Source organism: Suncus etruscus, chromosome 11 (assembly GCF_024139225.1).
Source record: "Suncus etruscus isolate mSunEtr1 chromosome 11, mSunEtr1.pri.cur, whole genome shotgun sequence".
NCBI classification, from domain to species: Eukaryota; Metazoa; Chordata; class Mammalia; order Eulipotyphla; family Soricidae; genus Suncus; species Suncus etruscus.
The window spans coordinates 73,571,033-73,591,076 of record NC_064858.1 but is presented as its reverse complement, the minus strand read 5'-3'; the positions used below and the strand labels follow the sequence as shown (position 1 = coordinate 73,591,076).

At 44.6% G+C, this 20,044-nt stretch overlaps 2 protein-coding genes across 2 annotated transcripts in view; one reads left to right on the top strand and one right to left on the bottom strand.

Moving 5' to 3' along the window:
- The window catches only part of MICAL3 (microtubule associated monooxygenase, calponin and LIM domain containing 3), a 251,291-nt gene extending 247,024 nt beyond the window's left edge, over positions 1–4,267 (bottom strand). The window contains exon 1 of the mRNA XM_049783345.1: positions 4,155–4,267. The gene's annotated coding sequence lies outside the window, so the exon portion shown is untranslated. The remainder of the gene's footprint in view (positions 1–4,154) is intronic.
- BCL2L13 (BCL2 like 13) overlaps positions 1–20,044 on the top strand; it is a 1,170,396-nt gene that overhangs the window by 353,337 nt on the left and 797,015 nt on the right. The gene's annotated exons all lie outside the window — the stretch shown is intronic.

Sequence of the window (20,044 nt, the reverse complement as noted above, 5' to 3'; positions counted from 1 at the left end):
GAGAGAAAGAAACTCTTATCCACTGCTGGTGGGAATGCCGTCTAGTCCAACCTTTATGGAAAGTGATATGGAGATTCCTCCGAAAACTGGAAATTGAGCTCCCATACGATCCAGGTATATCACTCCTAGGGATATACCTGAGGAACACAAAAATACAATACAAAAATCCCTTCCTTACACCTATATTCATTGCAGCACTATTTACCACAGCCAGACTCTGGAAACAACCAAGATGTCCTTCAACAGGACTGTAGTACATATACACAATAAAATATTATGCAGGGGCCTGGAAGGTGGCGCTAGAGGTAGGTGTCTGCCTTGCAAGCGCTACCTCGATTCTTCACCTTAGGTGATTAAGAATTATCCCATCTCTGCAATTTTCTAATTTAATCTCTCTCTAGAAGTTGCCCTATATGTGAAACAGCACAGGTAGCACCTATTGAAGACTAGAAATAATGTGTATATATGAAGACCTTATAAATAATCATTGTTGCAGTATAATCAACCATAGGGCCTATTTGTGCACAGGGTCGTCAAATGAATTAAAATGCCAAAGCTAGGGGCCGGAGAGATAACATGGAGGTAAAGCATTTGCCTTGCATGCAGAAGGTCGGTGGTTCAAATCCCGGCATCCCATATGGTCCCCTGAGCCTGCCAGGAGTGATTTCTGAGCATAGAACCAGGAGTAACCCCTGAGCGCTGCCCGGTGTGACCCAAAAACAAACAAAAAAAATGCCAAAGCTAGACAGTAGAGAGAGTACGGGGGTTAAGTTAAGGTGCTTGCTTGAATGGGGCCAACTCCAGTGCAATCCTTGGCACAGCATTGCATTTGGTCTACCAGCACAGCCTGAAATGATCTCTGAGGACAGAGCCAGCCACAAGTAAGACAGAGTACCAACGGTGTGGCCCCAAAACAAAAACAAAATAAGTCCAAGGTTGAGAAGCTTCATTCTTCCCATCCCTATTTCTACAAGTTCAGTTTGGAGGAAAGTCTCTGTCTTAAAGACCAACTGATAAATGTTTTTTGCCACTAGTTAAAATACTTCCCTTCTTTTTCACAGAGGAAAAAAAGACATCAGGATCACAGCTCATTTTCAAAAACTAAATAAACATTCATAAAGTAGCTTAACTAGGACAAAAAAGGTTTGTCTCTGAGGTCTAGTTCTTGGGAATGAGAAATCTAGGCCAAGTCAAAAGCAGAGGAGAACAATAGAAACGATTCCTTCACCTTTTCTGGCAGCAGAGCTACAATCAATATTCCTGCCAGCACTCGTGGTCCAGGTCTATTGGTCCTGGAAGACCCACATTACATTCTAAGTGTTCTCTCTGGGAAGCACACCTGAGCCTGTGCTTCTCTCTAAATGATTTACAATGATCTCCAACTCTGCCCCAAGACAAACCTGCATTTTGAAGGTAACAATTAACCCAGGTGCACCTTTCCTGTAATATTTCAGACAGATAACTCAAAAGCAAAGCATGGGAAATCTGTGACTGGAACACTAGAAGGTTAAGTGCCCTGTCAGATGTCCTTGGCACTGTAAGAGAACACTGTAAGAAGGGCATGCCCAAAGTCTGCACCTGATGCCACCACTTTGTCTCACTGAGATGCCTTGGCAAGCCCCTGAGATATCTTGTGCCTGTTTCCTTCTATACAAACAGAGAGCATAACAGTGCCACCCTGTAAGACTATTGTGAGGAATGAATGAGTTCATACATGCAAATCCTCAGAATAGCTCTTGGCACACAGCCAAATATCTCTAGCTGTCTGCTGCTGCTATCACTGCTAACGACATTGTCTTCATGATAATACTTCCCCCACCCTTCCTTTCCAACTCTGAGAAAGCATTAGGTTGTATAACCTTTTCATTTGTTCACAGCCTATAAGGAGGGAGTAAAGAGATGTGACTTGCAAAGCCGGGTTCAGAGGCAAGAGCCATTGATTTACATAGCAGATTTCTGCTACTACCTGCAGGTCAAGCCTCCCTTAATCCAGTTTACCCCTCCAATGACACATGCTAAGAAAAATTTTAAAAAGGCTCATGATTCTATTTAGACATGTTAAATAAAAAATAACCTGTAACACCCCCTCCCCCACCCCCCGCAAACTATTCAACAGGCACATAAGAAACAGCCAGTTCTGACCATTTACTCTCCTGTACTGTATGGTGTATTACCTCTTTCTTCCAATATGCACATAACCTTTCTGGGGAAAAAATATGCAGCATATGAACCAAAAGAAGGGGATCAATTTTTCCTTTAGATATTTTACTTTTAGGTTCAGAAATGTAAGTTTTGAACCAACATACAAATTTCAGTATGAGGTCCAGAGAGCTTGACAGAATGAAGAGAATAACTGCATTTTATACAGAAGCTCAGGTTCAATTCCTAATGCTACATATTCCCAGCTCTACATAGAGAATCACTAGGAAACAGTCCCCAGTACACAGCATCCTGAGCATTGCCTGGTGTGGCCCCAAAACAAACAAAAATTCCAGTGTAAGAGTTAGAGATGTGGGTTGAAACTAATCTTCCTAAGTAAACATGCAATCAAAACCATTGGAGAGCTGGAAAGATGGAACAGTGGGCAGGAAGCTTGCCTTGCACACTGCAAACCAGGTTCAAATTGTTGCCACACATGATACCCAAAGCACAGACAAAGCACCAGCAAGAGTGATCCCTGAGGGTAGCCAGGAGTAAGCCCTGTGCAATACATGTAGTTCAAAAGCCAAAATAAATAAATAAATAAATAAATAAATAATTCTCATTACAAAACAGAACCCTTTTCTTGGTCCTGGGCCTTCATCCTAAGTGACTGAGCAACACAATGTCAGATGGAGCCAGATATGCATTAGTGTCCTAATGCATTAGGCAATTCTTTCCATTCACATTCCACTCAAAAAAAACCCCAAAAACAAAAAAGGTCACCTTAGAGGGTAAAAAAAAAAAAAAAACCACTTCACAATCCAACTCCATTCCACTACATTACCCACTTTCAGTACACCATAATTAATGTCTGCGTTAAATACCAATATTAAAGGCGCTTAAATGCTGTTTGTATTCTCGAAATACAGTCCCTGAATTAAGGTTCTAGAGGGGGAAAAAAAAAAAAAAGCATCCACATCCACAATAGTGAACTGGGTCCTGCCCTGTAATTTAGGGGAGAAGGTTCAGACTATAGTTTCCCTCTGTGGGCCAGATCCTAGAATTTCGGTCTGGGCTGTCTCCTACGCTTTGTGCACAGGTGATTTTTTCAAAGTAAGAATCCCCAGTCTGCCAAGACAGCTGCCATCGTGCGATGGAGCCAGCCTTTATAAAGGAGGAGGATGGCTCAAGCTATGGAGGTGACGTAGGTGGCTGCCATCCGTCATCTAGTCCACGGCTATCTAGCTAGAACGCACACACACACACACACACACACACACACACACACACACACACACACACACATACACACACACACACCCGTCATCTAGTCCACTGCTATCTAGCTAGAACGAACACACACACACACACACATACACACACACACACCCGTCATCTAGTCCACTGCTATCTAGCTAGAACGAACACACACACACACACACACACACACACACACACACACACGCACGCACGGAAAATGGGCCTGGAAGCTTCTGTGATCCCAACACCTGCCGTGAGGACCCGAGCAGCCTCCACTTAGCGGCACCACGGTGCCAGACCTTGGATCGGAGCTCCCTGGGAGGGAAGGAAGGCCCGGTGGCCTAGCCAGCGTGTGGGCAGGGGCAGCGCCGCACCTCGGGCCAGGTAAGCCAGGAGCGGGGGAAGCCTCCCGACAATAGCACGCGCACCGCAAAGGCCCGTCGCTCGTCCTCCCGGGGCTCCCGCAGCCAGCCAGCCAGCCCGCCGGCTCTCCCGGGACTCGGGCCGGCTCAAGGCACGGACACCAGGGTCTGGAGGTCAAGGACACGCGCCAGGCGGGCTCGACGGGTCCGGGAGCCGGCAAAGGGCTGCGAGAGGCGCCAAACGCGCTCGTCCGTTTCCGAGTCTCCCGGGCCGGCTCGATGCGCTCAGACCCGCCACGCGTCGGCTCGCACCGTCCCGGGAGCAGCCCGGCCGCCCCGGGGGAGCTTCCTCACGCCGCGCGGGCTGCAGCCGCCGCCGGTCTCGCTTACCTCCGCCTCATGCTGGCTGCCGCGTCCTCCGGTGCACGCAAGCGTCGCGGGAACCGCCCGGCCCAGCCCGCCACGACCCCGCAGCCCCGCAGTCCCGACCCAACCCACGCTCCAGCCACCGCAGCAGCGTCCGGCGAAGCGACTGATTGCGGCGGCGGCGGCGGCGGCAGCGGCAGCAGCAACAGCGCCGCCGCCACACACAGGCGGGGCGGGCACATGGGAGGGCAGGCGAGAGGGCGGGGGCGGCGGCCTCCAGGCCCGACCACCGAGCCTCAGCGCCGGGGGCGACTGAAGGGAGTTTTGCAAATGTTTAGGCTTTCTGGGTCTTCTTCTCCCAAGCCGCCGCCATACGTAGCAAGCTCAGGTTTGGACAGAATCTCCTGCGACGAGAGGAAAGGTTAAAGAAAGCCCAGCGGCCACGCCCTTGCTCCCCTCTCTCCCCCCCCCGCGCTGACCCTTTGGTACGTTCCGCAAACCCCGACCTGGGCGAGAAAGGAAGGAGGGAGGTGATTGGCTGGGAGCCTCGGAAGGGGGCGAGGAGCCGCACAAAACAGCCAATAGGAAAGCCCGGGGGGCGTATCGGAGCGCGCGGGGCCCGACGGAAGGACGCGTTTTGAAAGGGGCGGGAGGAGGCCGAGGAGTTTATAGCACCTGGCGCTCGTCTTGCCAAGCCATCCCACCTGGGGACGGTTCTTGGCACCCCTTGCCTGGCAGTCAGCGGAACCAGATTGGATCCCGAGCCAGGAGAAACCCCTGAGCATGGCCATGTGTGGCCCAAGATCCAAAGGAAAAGAAGAAAATCAAAGGAGGGACCCAGACATAATACTTACTACATTTATCTTCATAGAATGCTGGGTCATTTGGGCCCAAATGTTGACTTACTCCGTTCCCTCCATTGAACTCTTAGGACCTCACACAAGGCATACTATTTACTACTAAAAGTCGTTGTTTTGTGTGATGCTCAGAGCTTTCTCTGCGTCTTGTGATGCCAGCGATAGAACTTGGGTTAGCAGAATGCTACCTAACCCCTTTCTAAGCCCCAAGTAGGCCAGCAACCTGGAGTAAATAATCCCTGAGCATTGCCATTTGTGGTCCAAAGTCAATACCAAAAAAAAAAAAGAGGGAAGGAATTGTTATTTTATTTGACTCCAACTAGAATTTTTTTGTTTTGCTTTGTGTGTGTGTGTGTGTGTGTGTGTGTGGTTTTTGGGTCACACCCGGCAGTGCTCAGGGGAAACTCCTGGCTCCATGCTCAGAAATTGCTCCTGGCAGGCACGGGGGACCATATGGGACACCGGATTCAAACTGATGACCTTCTGCATGAAAAGCAAACGCGTTACCTCCATGCTATCTCTCCGACCCCCCAACTAGAATTTTTTTAATTCTCCCTTAGACCCATCCCGTTTTCCAGACAGGAAACATGATTGGAATCTCAAACTTTTTTTGCATTAGAGAAAAGAAGTGGAAATGAACCAAAAATATGTGTGACTTTGGGTAGGTCCCTGTCTCATTTACTGGTCTAACTCAGGGAGGTCCTTCTTGTGTTTTCTGACAGTTTGTGTAAGATTAGCAAATGTTTGGTACGTTATTTAATTTCAGGCTTCAGTATCTTTAGGGATTTGAAAGTAAGTAGACTTTCAGCAGTGACACTGAGGAAAGATAGGGAGGGAAACAGAGAACAAAAAATTTAAAAAAGAAGAAATAAAAAGATGGGGAGGGAGAGAAGAGGGTTGTAAGGTGCTTGCTTGCCTTGCACTCTGCTAACCCAGGTTCTATTGCTGGCATCACAAGACACAGTCAGAGAAAGCTCTGAGCATCACACAAAACAACAACTTTTAGTAGTAAATAGTATGCCTTGTGTGAGGTCCTAGGAGTTCAATGGAGGGAACAGAGTAAATCAACTTTTGGGCCCAAATGACCAAGCAGTCTGTAAAGATAAATCTAGTATTGTGTCTGGGTCCCTTCTTTGATTTTCTTTTTTTCCTTTGGATTTTGGGCCACACACGACAATGCTCAGGGGTTTCTCCTGGCTCAGGATCCAATCTGGTTCCGCTGACTGCAAGGCAAACGCCCTACCGCTGTGCTATCTCTCTGCCCCCCCCCTTTCATAAAGTGAAGCATCCATCTATGTGTGCACTGTCTTTCCTCCACTCAATATCCGTAATGGCACAAGTCACTTTCCTTCTTTCTCTCTTCTTCCACATGATAAGACAATGCTTCAATTAATAATTCATTCACCAATTGAGCTACCCAGAATACTGCCTACAGCAAAAAATATCCCTCTGGTCACCTCTTACTAGTGCTAAAGTTCTAAAGTAGTGGGCTCTATATGTTGTTTGTCTATGGATAATTATGCTTTCATTTAGACTATGTGTCATCTTCAAATGCAGGTATATTTATGCATCTTTGTTTTATTTCGGGACCATATCTGCAGGTGCTCAGGACTATTCTAGGAGTTATCCAGTGCTAGAGGATCGTATATGGTGCTGAGTATTCAAACTGGGTGTGTCCAGATATGAGACAAGTACCTTAAGCCCTGTACTAAATTGCTAGCCCCATTGAGGGATTAATTTGATCTATTTTAGAGCTTTATTTTGGCAGCTACCACGTTATTTGGGCCACCACGTTCCAGATCAAGTTCACCTTCTGTTTTTAGATTATTTATTTGTTTGTTTTGGGGCCACACCTGGCAGCACTCAGGGGTTACTCCTGGTGCTACCCTCAGAAATCAATCCTGGCAGACTTGGGGGACCATGCAGGAATCCAATCCAGGTTCGTCCTGAGTTGGCCATTTGAAGGCAAATGCACTACTGCTGTGCTATCACTCCGCACCATTATTAACTCAATTTTAAACTTAAATTTTTGGTCAAGAATTAAGAGTGGGTAAATACTTGCATTATAGATTATACAAGAAATGTTAATTTCTGGGGCTGGAGCGATAGCACAATGGTAGGGTGTTTGCCTTGTAAGCTGCTGACGCAAGACAGACTCAGGACAGATCTGGGACAGACCCAGGTTCAATCCAGGATATCCCAGATAGTCTCTCGAGTCTGCCAGGAGTGATTTCTGAGTGCAGAGTCAGGAGTAACCCCTGAGTGGTGCCAGGTGTGGCCAAAAAAACAAGCCAAACAAAGAAATAAATGTTAGTATTGGGGCTGGAGAGATAGCATGGAGGTGGGGCGTTTGTCTTGCATGCACAAAGATGATGGTTCGAATCCCAGCATCCCATATGGTCCCCCAAGCCTGCCAGGAGTGATTTCTGAGCATAGAGCCAGAAGTAACCCTTGAACACTGCTGGGTGTGACTCAAAAATTTTAAAAAATGTTTTTTTTCAATAAATGTTCGTATCTAGGGGGTCATAGATAGTATAAATTTTTCAACTACCCATATCTGTTCACTTTCAACTTTCTAATTGTATGAGATGTTTTATATACCCTCTCCAATAATTGCACACTCTAGTCAAATAACTTATCTGTTATTGAACTCTAGAAATTCCAGTTCTGCCTTGAAGTCTTTCTGGACTGATTACTGATTAATCATAGTTTTGATTTCCACCTGTGCTGCCCCCAATTCTGATTTTCCATGCATTGTTCACCAATTAGCAATTTTATTGACATATGTACCTCCATCTTTCATTTACCACAGCAGACAACAATTTACAGTTATTAAGTGCTAGACAGGGCTGTTTGAAAGCTCTTTGCCTAGGAGCTAAAGAGAGAGCTCAGCAGACTGAGTGAATGCTTTGCATTCAGGAGGCCTAGGTTCAATCCCCGATACCACATAGTTCTATAAGCACCACCACGAGATGACTCCAAAAACAAATTTAAAAAGTTTCCTATATGGGGCCAGAGGGATAGCACAGTGGTAGCACATGGCCAACACAGGACGGACCCCGGTTCAAATCCCAGCATCCCATAGGTCCCCAGAGCCTGCCAGGAGCAACTTCTGAGTGCAGAACCAGGAGTAACTCCTGAGCACTGCCAGGTATGACCCCAAAACAAAAAAAGTTCCCTATGTGTACTACTGCATTTCATCCTTTTATCAATTAATAGGAAGTACTATTAATTATCTCCACTGGATCTCCTCCTCTCCAGATATCAGTAACCTAATTTTTTATTGGAGAATTTATTCCTCTCCACTTCCAGTTTGGGTTTTTTTTTTGGGGGGGGGCACACTCAGTGATGCTCAGGGGTTACTCCTGTTATGCGCTCAGAAATTGCTCCTGGCTTAGGGGACCATATGGGACACGGGGGAATCAAACCACCGTCCGTCCTGGGTCAGCCACATGCAAGGCAAATGCCCTACCTCTGTGCTATTACTCTGGCCTCTCCATTTTGGTTTGATTGGAATTGACCACCACTCTTCTTTAAATACAGGACCTTGAATAGATACATGGTGGCACTCAGAGGTTACTCTTGGCTCTGCACTCAGAAATCACTCCTGGTAGGCTCAGCAGATGCTAGGAATTGAACCAGTGTCCAACCTCGGTTGACTGCCTGCAAGGCTAACACCCTACTGCTGTGCTATTGCTCCAGCCCTTTGAATATATATTTGGAACTTCTTTTTTTTGTTTTGTTTTGTTTTGGTTTTGGTTTTGGTTTTTGGGTCACACCTGGCAGTTCTCAGGTGTTACTAATGGCTCTTCGTTCGGAAATCGCCCCTGGCAGGCTCAGGGGACCATATGGGACACCGGGATTCGAACCACCAACCTTCAGTATGAAAGGCAAGCGCCTTACCTCCATGCTATCTCTCTGGCCCCCCTTTTTTGGGGGCCACACCCGTTTTGATGCTCAGGAGTTACTCTTGGCTAAGCACTCAGAAATTGCCCCTGGCTTGGGGGGACCATATTGGGACACCTGGGAATCGAACCTCAGTCCTTCCTTGGCTAGTGTTTGCAAGGCAAACACCTTACCTCTAGCGCCACCTCACCGGCCCCTAGGAACTTCAAGCAACCATCTTGGGCTATGATATCAAACCTAACTGAAAAAAAGGGGGGATTGGGGACAGGACTAGGAATTGGGGCGATGAAGAGAAGGAAAACTGATTGTGTCCACATATGATGTAAACAAAAAAATCTCTATCTTTAAAAAACTTGGTTTTGGGGCCGGCGAGGTGGTGCTAGAGGTAAGGTGTCTGCCTTGCAAGCGCTAGCCAAGGAAGGACCTCGGTTCGATCCCCGGCGTCCCATATGGTCCCCCCAAGCCAGGGGCGATTTCTGAGCGCTTAGCCAGGAGTAACCCCTGAGCATCAAACGGGTTTGGCCCGAAAAACCAAAAAAAAAAAACAAAAAAAAAAACCAAAAAAAAATACTTGGTTTTCTGTCTCTACTTAAGCAACGGATGTCTAAAACACTGTTTCTCAACCTGCCCAAAATATTTTAATTGAGCCATAGGGGAAAGTTGTGTAAACTGAAATCACAAGAGTAAGGAGTGAGGGCTAACAGGACAGATACAAGAAGAAAACGGGCCACTATGGAGTCATGGTTGGAAAAGTTGAGAAACACTGGTCTGGAATATGTGGATGGAGAGCCAGGGAGATAGTCAAAGGCCTGGAGTGCCTGTTTTGCATCATGGGTTCAGTCTTTACCAGTATGTGGTCCATGAGCACTATTATGAGTGACCCACAAGCACCAAGCCAGGAGTAGCTTTCTAACTCTTCTAAGTTTAACCCTAAAACCAAAAAAATTAAATAAATAAAAGTAAGTAGTTAAGAGGCAGAAGCGATAGATAGCACAACGGGCAGGGCATTTGCCTTGCATGCGGCTGACTTGGAACAAATCCATGACATCCCATATGGTTCCTAAGCCTGCCATGAGTGATTTCTGAGTACAGAGCCAGGCGTAACCCCTGAGCACAGCAGGGTGTGGCCCAATAAAACAAAAAGTAAATAGCTAAATAATATATTAAGGGATCAATTGGGCCGGAGACATAGCATGGAGGTAGGGCATTTGCCTTGCATGCAGAAGGATGGTGGTTCGAATCCCAGCATCTCATATGGTCTCCCAAGCCTTCCAGGAGCGATTTCTGAATGTAGAGCCAGGAGGAACCCCTGAGCACTGCCGGTGTGACCCCCCCAAAAAAAACAAAAAAATTATATATATATATATATATATATATATATATATATATATTAAGGGATCAAGATGTGACTCAACTAGAATACAAAATTTGCATGTCCAAAATTGCATGTGGATGGGATCTACAGTTAAATAAGAATTCAGTTCACTCTTTTTTTTCCCCTTTGGATTTTGTGGGGGGGGGTCACATCCAATAGCACTCAGGAGTCACTCTGGGCTCTTCTGCACTCAGAAATCACTCCTAGCAGGTACGGAGAACTACAGGGGATGCCAGGATTCAAACCACTGTCCATCCTGGATCGGCTGCATGCAAGGCAAGCCCTACTGCTGTGCTATCTCTCCAGCCCAGAACTCAGTTCGTCCCTTCTAAGCATTTCATTGATCACAACAATTACTACCATCAGTTTAGTTCATTATGATACTACGAATGCTCAACTGTAAGTTACATCCAGAGAAGTTATGTGCTATTTGTAGCCCAACGGCTTTTGGTTGAGTCAGAGATAGAGCACAGGAGATACTGCATTGCTTTCCATGAAGTTGACCCCAGTTTGAATCCCCAAGCATTATCAAAAGTCATCCCTGAGCACAGAGCCATGAGTTACCCTTAAGCATAGCAGGATGTGACCCCAAAACAAAAAGATTCCCAATTGCCAGTTCTATTGGGCAGTCTCAGAAACCCATCCTCTCTATAAAATATGACAAAAAGGAGGAACAAGACTTAAACCATTATCATATGAACCTATGGAAGACATATGGCAGGTGTCATATCTTTGATGTTCTTGCTCCACTGCAATAAGAAAGACTGATTAAAGACAATTCAGTTTTAGAGGGCAAAGCCAAAAGAATAATAAAATGAGATATCACTGAACTGGAAGGGATTTTAAGTTTATTCTCATTTTTTTGGGGGGGTGGAGTCACACTCAGTGGTGCTCAGGGATTACTCCTGGCTCCATACTTAGAAAGAATGTCCTTTACCACATCTATGTACAGTTTGGGGAAAATACAATGAGGGTAAAGACTCGCCAAACAGGGCCCGGAGAGATAGCACAGCGGCGTTGGCCTTGCAAGCAGCCAATCCAGGACCAAAGGTGGTTGGTTCGAATCCCGGTGTCCCATATGGTCCCCCGTGCCTGCCAGGAGCTATTTCTGAGCAGACAGCCAGGAGACCAACGCCGGGTGTGACCCAAAAACCAAAAAAAAAAAAAAAAAAAAAAAAGACTCGCCAAACAAATTTTATAAATGGTTATCTCTGTCCTGCCTCCACTTTGAAAATAGTGTGTGATTGCCAATAAGTGCTAAAGACCCCCCCCCTGCAACATCTACACAGAAAATTCTATGTAGATACATTCAAGCAAAACAAAAATGGGAGTCTATTGAAGAATCCTCTAGTAATCAAAGTCACTTCAAAATAAAATTTACAATCACCACATCGTAATTCAAGTTTCCTAAACTGCTAGACCAGAGAGAAAGTTCAAGTGAGGGGCCGGAAAGATAGCATGAAGGTAAGGCGTTTGCCTTGCATGCAGAAGGTCAGTGGTTCAAATCTCGGCATCCCTCGAGCCTGCCAGGAGTGATTTCTGAGCGTAGAGCCAGGAGTAACCCCTGAGCATGCCAGGTGTGACGCCAAAAAACAAACAAAATGAGTGCCTGCAAAGTATATGCAGGAGGTCCTAGGTATGTTCCGGGCACCCATAATTCCCTGATTTTCCAGGAACAACTCCCAGTACAAATTTGGGTCTCCTGAGTATACTAGTACCCAAATAAAGATGGGGTGGTAGAAAACACACCCAGTGATACTTGTTACTTCCATCTCTACTCTCTCGGGAATTACTCCTGGTGGGCTTGGGGGACCATATGGGATGCTGGGGATTGAACTCATGTCAGCTATATGCAAGATAAGTGCCTTATATGCTGTACAACCTCTCTGGACTTTTTTTTTTGGGGGGGGGGTTGCATTCAGTTAGCATTCCTGGCTACGTTTGCATACAGAGTTTATTCCTGATCTGTACTCAGGAATCATTCCAGAGATTGAACCCAGGTCTGCATCATATAAAGTAAATGCCCTGCTCTAACTGCTGTGCAATCATTTCTCTCTCTCTCTCTTTTTTTTTTTTTTTTGTTTGTTTGTTTTTGGGCCACACCGGTGGTGCTCAGGGGTTACTCCTGGCTGTCTGCTCAGAAATAGCTCCTGGCAGGCACGGGGGACCTTATGGGACACCGGGATTCAAACCAACCACCTTTGGTCCTGGATTGGCTGCTTGCAAGGCAAAAACCGCTGTGCTATCTCTCCGGGCCCATCATTTCTCTTTTTAACCAAGACTTAGTTAATTAGAAGCTGATAAAGTTCTGGTTGTAGATCACATTTTCTAGTACATTTATCATTGTAATTCCCTTGCCTACAGCTTGAAGGTCTTATCTGATTTTCCTGAGCACCTGAGATAACGAGGAACTTGAACTTGTGTAGTCTCTGTCTCTTATCTGCTTCAGAGTTCTTATGCATATTCATGAGAGGACTAAGAAATGCAAGCTTTGAAAGAATCTCTCAAAAAGGTTTGCTCTGAAATCTGCTAGATGCCTGAATTCTCAGGGAACTATTAAATTTTTAGAATTTCCTTCAAGCTTTATTAAAAAGTTTAAGACATTTTGAAAGGTTTTAGGGCTGAGAAAGATAATATATAGTTTCTCCTGTTATTGTTACTTCTTCCTTGCTAAGTAACCCCTTCTCTTCTTCCTAAGCGTCCATTCTTGCAGTGGGGAGAGATTTACACCAGACTCTGGTTAGTATTAACTGGAATGAAAGGAACACAAATTTCGCCTTCAACCAAAGTCCCATTTCACCTTTTCCTCTTATCTGAAATATAAATCAGAAAATTGTATAAACATCGCCTACATACTAAGCTTCTTTGAGCAACCAGATACTAGTTAGATCTTTTAGTGCAGTGCTTCTCAAATAGTGGGGCGCGCCCCCCAGGGGGTGCGCGAGCTCCATAAAGTGGGGCTTGTTTGACCTCAGCAAACACTGCCATAACAAGCTAAGCCCCGTGTTTATGTCTCTGTATGTCTCTGGAGCTGAGAGTTGCTGTGTCCGGCTTCAAACCCCACTTCGAAAAGCTATGCATTGCAAAACGTGCTCATTGTAGCCATTAATCCAGACATAACCTCTGCTTAAAAAATCAGCTCAAATTATTTTATATATTTTTGTTTTGCAGGTTAAAGTTTTTTTGAATAAAGATACTATTTACAGTCACGCGGGGGAGGTGCAAAAATGTTTTCTTCTTCCTAGGGGGGCATGACAGAAAATAATTGAGAAGCACTGCCTTAATGGCAGCTTCTAGATATTCAAGAGCGTTATAAATTCTGCCATACAGCAGCTATTTGAGAGGCTAAGTTATTACCAGTAAAAAAAAAAAAAAAAGTCTTTCTAGTAATTGGACTGGGCAGAATGGTGAAATCAAATTTAGCTCCTTAGACTCACCTAAGATCTTCTAAAACTTCCAGTGTTGAGGCAATTCCAGGCTAATTAAGTTAGAATCTATGGGAAATCAGTAGGTGCCATACTCACATGTACTCAGGACTTATTTCTGGCTCTGTACACTTGGGGTCATTCTGGTGTTACTGGAGTGGAGACTATGTGGTGCCAGGAAATCTAACTGTGTCAGGGAATACAAGATTTTTTTTTTTTTTGTATTTTGGGTCATATCCGGCAACACTCAGGGGTTCCTCCTGGCTCTACCCTCAAAATCGCTCCTGGCAGGCTCGGGGGACCATATGGAATGCCGGGATTCGAACTACCGTCCTTCTGCATGTAAGGCAAACGCCCTTACCTCCATGCTATCTCTCCGGCCCCAGAATGCAAGCTTTAATCTCTGTACTAGTTCTATCAATAGTTCTAGGCTCATTACTATTTGGGGGGTGGTGGTATTACTCCTGGCTATGTGCTCAGAAATCACCCCTGGCTTGGGGGACCATATGGGATGCCAGGGGATGGAACTGCAGTCCGTCCTAGGTTAGTGTGTACAAGGCAAACGCCCTACTGCCTGCGCCACTGCTTCGGCCCCTCTCATTACTATTTTTTTTAACTGTTGAATAGATGTTATTTAGATCAGGCCCCAAAATGTTGCATACCAGAAAGAAATCTTATGAGAGTTATTTTGTACTTAGTTGATCCACTCTTAAGATATATCAAATATTTTTTTTTGTTTTTTGGGCCACACCCATTTGATGCTCAGGGGTTACTCCTGGCTAAGCGCTCAGAAATTGCCCCTGGCTTGGGAGGACGCAGGGGAATCGAACCGCGGTCCTTCCTTGGCTAGCGCTTGCAAGGCAGACACCTTACCTCTAGCGCCACCTCACCGGTCCCCAAATATTTTACACTTTCAAATTTACAATTATGATCTCTGATCTCTTAAAGTTATTCTCATTTCTTCACTGTGTTCTATGAGGTTCTTCCACTTGTATACCTTTGCCATCTAATTCTCTTGGGAAAAGCTACAGCTTCATAGCTATAAAACTTAGGCTCTATTCCATAAAACTCACTGGCTTTTTTTTTGGGGGGGGGGCCACACCCATTTGACGCTCAGGGGTTACTCCTGGCTATGTGCTCAGAAATTGCCCCTGGCTTGGGGGGACCATATGGGACGCTGGGGGATTGAACCACGGTCCGTTCCTTGGCTGCGCTTGCAAGGCAGATACCTTACCTCTAGCGCCACCTTCCCAGCCCCTGGCTTTTTTATTTTTATTTATTTATACTTTTAAATGTGAGTGAATATTCAATGTGTTAATACTATTTTTTAATACTGTTTAATAAAAAGATACATCAATTAAAGTAGAAATTTATTTTTTTATTTCTTTTTTTCTCTTTATTTAAATATCTTGATTACATATATGATTGTGATTAGGTTTCAGTCATGTAAAGAACACCCCCTTCACCAGTGCAACATTCCCACCACCAATGTCCCAAATCTCCCTCCACCCCACCCCACCCCACCTGTACTCTAGAAAGGCTTTCCAGTTCCCTCATTCATTCACATGATTATGGTGGTTCTCTGTTGTAGTTATTTCTATAACTGCACTCACCACTCTTTGTGGTGAGCTTCATGAAGTGAGCTGGAAGTTTTAGCCCTCCTCTCATTGTCTGCGGATTGTTGCAAAAATGACTTTTTTTTGTTTGTTTGTTTCTGGGCCACACCCAGCGTTGCTCAGGGGTTACTCCTGGCTGTCTGCTCAGAAATAGCTCCTGGCAGGCACAGGGGACCATCTGGGACACTGGGATCAGCTGCTTGCAAGGCAAAGTCGCCGGCCCGACTTTTATTTTTCTTAAAACCCATAGATGAGTAAGACTATTCTGCATCTATTTCTCTCCCTCTGACTTATTTCACTCAGCATGATAGATTCCATGTACATCCATGTATAGGAAAATTTCATGACTTCATCTCTCCTAACGGCTGCATAATATTCCATTGTGTATGTGTGCCATAGTTTCTTTTTTTTTTTTTTTTTTTGCTCTTTACCATATTTTTTTTAAAATTTATTTAAACACCTTAATTACATACATGATTGTGTTTGGGTTTCAGTCATGTAAAGAACACCACCCATCACCAGTGCAACATTCCCATCACCAATGTCCCAAGTCTCCTTCGCCCCACCCAACCCCCGCCTGTACTCTAGACAGGCTCTCCATTTTCCTCATACATTCTCATTATTAGGACAGTTCAAAATGTAGTTATTTCCCTAACTAAACTCATCACTCTTTGTGGTGAGCTTCCTGAGGTGAGCTGGAACTTCCAGCTCTTTTCTCTTTTGTGTCTGAAAATTATTATTACAAGGGTGTCTTTTATTTTTCTTAAAACCCATAGATGAGTGAGACCATTCTGCGTTTTTCTCTCTCTCTCTGACTTATTTCACTCAGCATAATAGATTCCGTGTACATCCATGTATAGGAAAATTTCATGACTTCATCTCTCCTGACAGCTGCATAATATTCCATTGTGTATATGTACCACAGTTTCTTTAGCCATTCGTCTGTTGAAGGGCATCTTGGTTGTTTCCAGAGTCTTGCTATGGTAAATAGTGCTGCAATGAATATAGGTGTAAGGAAGGGGTTTTTGTATTGTATTTTTGTGTTCCTAGGGTATATTCCTAGGAGTGGTATAGCTGGATCGTATGGGAGCTCGATTTCCAGTTTTTGGAGGAATTTCCATATCGCTTTCCATAAAGGTTGAACTAGACGGCATTCCCACCAGCAGTGGATAAGAGTTCCTTTCTCTCCACATCCCCGCCAACACTGTTTATTCTCATTCTTTGTGAGTATGTGTGCCATAGTTTCTTAAGCCATTCGTCTGTTGAAGGGCATCTTAGTTGTTTCCAGAGCCTGGCTATTGTGAATAGTGCTGCAATAAATATAGGCGTGAGGGAGATGTTTTTGTATTGTGTTCTTGTGTTCTTAGGGTATATCCCTAGGAGTGGAATAGCTGGGTTGAATGGGAGCTCAATTTCCAGATTTTGGAGGAATCTCCATATCGCTTTCCATAGAGGTTGGACTAGATGGCATTCCCACCAGCAGTGGATAAGAGTTCCTTTCTCTCCACATCCCCGCCAGCACTGATTGTTCTCATTCTTTGTGATGTGCGCTAATCTCTGTGGTGTGAGGTGGTATCTCATCATTGTTTTGATTTGCATCTCCCTGATGATTAGTGACGAGGAGCATTTTTTCATGTGCCTTTTGGCCATTTGTATTTCTTTTTTATCAAAGCATCTGTTCATTTCTTCTCCCCATTTTTTGATGGGATTAGATGTTTTTTTCTTGTAAAGTTCTGTCAGTATCCTGTATATTTTGGAGATTAGCCCCTTATCTGATGGGCATTGGGTGAATAGTTTCTCCCACACGGTGGGTGACTCTTGTATCCTGTGCACTATTTTTTTTGAGGTGCAGAAGCTTCTGAGTTTAATGTATTCCCATCTGTTGATCTCTGCTTCCACTTGTTTGGAAAGTGCAGTTTCCTCCTTGAAGATGCCTTAGTCTCAATGTCATGGAGTGTTTTACCGACGTGTTGTTCTATATACCTGGCTTATGGTATCAGGTCTGATATCAAGGTCTTTTATCCATTTGAATTTTACCTTCGTACATGATATTAACTGGGGGTCTATGTTTGCTTTTTTGCAAGTGGTTAACCAGTTCTGCCATCACCACTTGTTGAAGGTTTTTCCTGCTCCACTTAGGATTTCTTGCTCCTTTGTCAAAAATTAGGTAATTGTATGTCTAGGAGACAATGTCTGAGAACTCAAGCCTATTCCACTGATCTGAAGGTCTGTCTTTATTCCAATACCATGCTGTTTTGATAACTATTGCTTTGTAGTACAGTTTAAAGTTGGGGAAAGTAATGCCTCCCATTTTCCTTTTCCCTAGGAGTGCTTTAGCTATTCGAGGGTGTTTATTGTTCCAGATGAACTTCATAAGTGTTTGATCCACTTCTTTGAAGAATGTCATGGGTATTTTTAAGGGGATCACATTAAATCTGTATAATACTTTGGGGAGTATTGCCATTTTAATTATGTTAATCCTACCAATCCATGAGCAGGGTATGTGTTTCCATTTCCATGTGTCCTCTCTTATTTCTTGGAGCAGGGCTTTATAGTTTTCTTTGTATAGGTCCTTCACGTCTTTGGTCAAGTTGACTCCAAGATATTTAAGTTTGTGTGGCACTATTGTGAATGGGATTGCCTTCTTGACTTCCTTCTCTTCCCTATCATTATTGGTGTATAAAAAGGCCATTGATTTCTGTGTGTTAATTTTGTAGCCTGCCACCTTGCTATTGTTTCTAAAAGCTTTTTGGTAGAGTCTTTAGGGTTTTTTAAGTAGAGTATCATGTCGCCTGCAAACAATGAGAGCTTGACTTCTTCCTTTCCTATCTGAATTCCCTTGATATCTTTTTCTTGCCTGATTGCTATAGCAAGAACTTCCAGTACTATGTTGAAGAGGAGTGGTGAGAGCGGACAGCCTTGTCTTGTACCAGAATTTAGAGGAAACTCATTACTATTTTTTACAAACTCCCTAGGTGTTCTAATACAGCAGGAAGTGAGAATAGAAATCCAATTCTGTCTTCAGTTTATTGTTAACAAGAATTCAACCTTCCCCTGAAAGATAAAACAGTAATAATCCTAGTAGTTGATCACAGTGCAACATGGGTGTGGGGGTAGATAGAGAATATGTGAGGAACAGAGTATTTTAAAGCCATGGAATTATAGCCATTTCATTCTAAAACAAGATGCAGGCCTTCATTTGACTGTCTTCCTTTTGATGCTTCCAGTAAAGAAACAACTATTGTGTGTGTGTGATGTTGGCAAATCACACTGAGGTCTCATGCATGCAACGGAAACGCTCTACAACGGAGCCAACATCCCAGCCTCTAGAAAAGGATAAAATTAACCATCCTTTTGTTTTAAAAAATCTTCAAGACAAGCGCCTGCTAACCTACATTGCTACATTGCAGCCTCCCAGTATTTGCATTATCTTTGTACCTACTTTGTGTTTTTGAGCTCCTAAGCAGAATAGGCGAGAGCTAGCGCCCTCTGCTGGAAAGATTTCCCTTCTGATGTAATAACTGTGACTAATTTTACTTTGTTTTTTGTTTTTGTTTTTGTTTTGTTTGGGGGGGGTCACACCGGGTAGCGCTCAGGGGTTACTCCTGGCTCAATGCTCAAAAATCGCTCCTGGTAGGCTTGGGGATCCATATGGGATGCCGGGATTCGAACCACCGTCCTTCTGCATGCAAGACATACGCCTACCTCCATGCTATTTCTCCAGCCCTAATTTTACTTTCTTTAAGGAACAGGGTTTAGCCATGGACCTCCCGGCATTCCTCCGACACCCAGTATGCTACTGATTTTCTGGGGAAAAGTTACTGCATAAGAGGAATGTAAGGAAAATTGGACGAAAGTTACTGGAAGACTTGGTGCTTCTCTGACAAACTTTGGGTCTGTATTTGTGATGCACATTATCTGTCCTGATGTGCTATTGGGCCCTAATGGAGACTCAGACTACTGTAGCGCACAATGGTTCAGGGAGTAATCTTTTGTTTTGTTTTGTTTTTTGGCCAGACCTGATGACGGTCAGCGATTATTTCTGGCTATGCGCTCAGAAATCGGTCCTGGCTTGGGGGTGGGGGAAACCATATGGACGCCAGGGGATTGAACCCTGGTCCGTCCTAGGCTAGCGTGTGCAAGGCAGATGCCTTACCTCTGGCGTCATCGCTCCGGCCCCAAGGGAATAATCTAAAGGCAAATGTGATAGTAATTCTGAGAAACCCAACAATGTTAGAAAGGAAAATGTTTTTCAGCCATACACAATTTTTGTTGTTTCTTTTTGGGTCACACCCGGCAGCGCTCAGGGGTTACTCCTGGCTCTACGCTCAGAAATTGCTCCTGGCAGGCTTGGGGGACCATATGGGATGCCAGGATTCGAACCACCGTCCTTTGCATGCAAGACAAATGCCCTACCTCCATGCTATCCTCCGGCTCCTAAAATGACATTTTTTAAAGCATCAATCAAAACACAAAACTCTGTCGTTTAAGATATTTCAGTCAAAGGAAGAATTGAAAGTACTCACCAGTTAGGACCTACAATGGCATCTCCTCTCAGGGTCAGTGATGACTCTTCAGGCCAGCAGTGCTCAGGGCCCCGATGCCATTAAGGCTGCACAACATCTATGCTTAATGCTCTCCTTCTGCTGGAACCTGGAGGGAGGCTGCAAGACACATCTTTTCCACCTCCTAGTTCTTTCCCTAGTTCTTTCTCAGAATCCAGATGATCCACTAA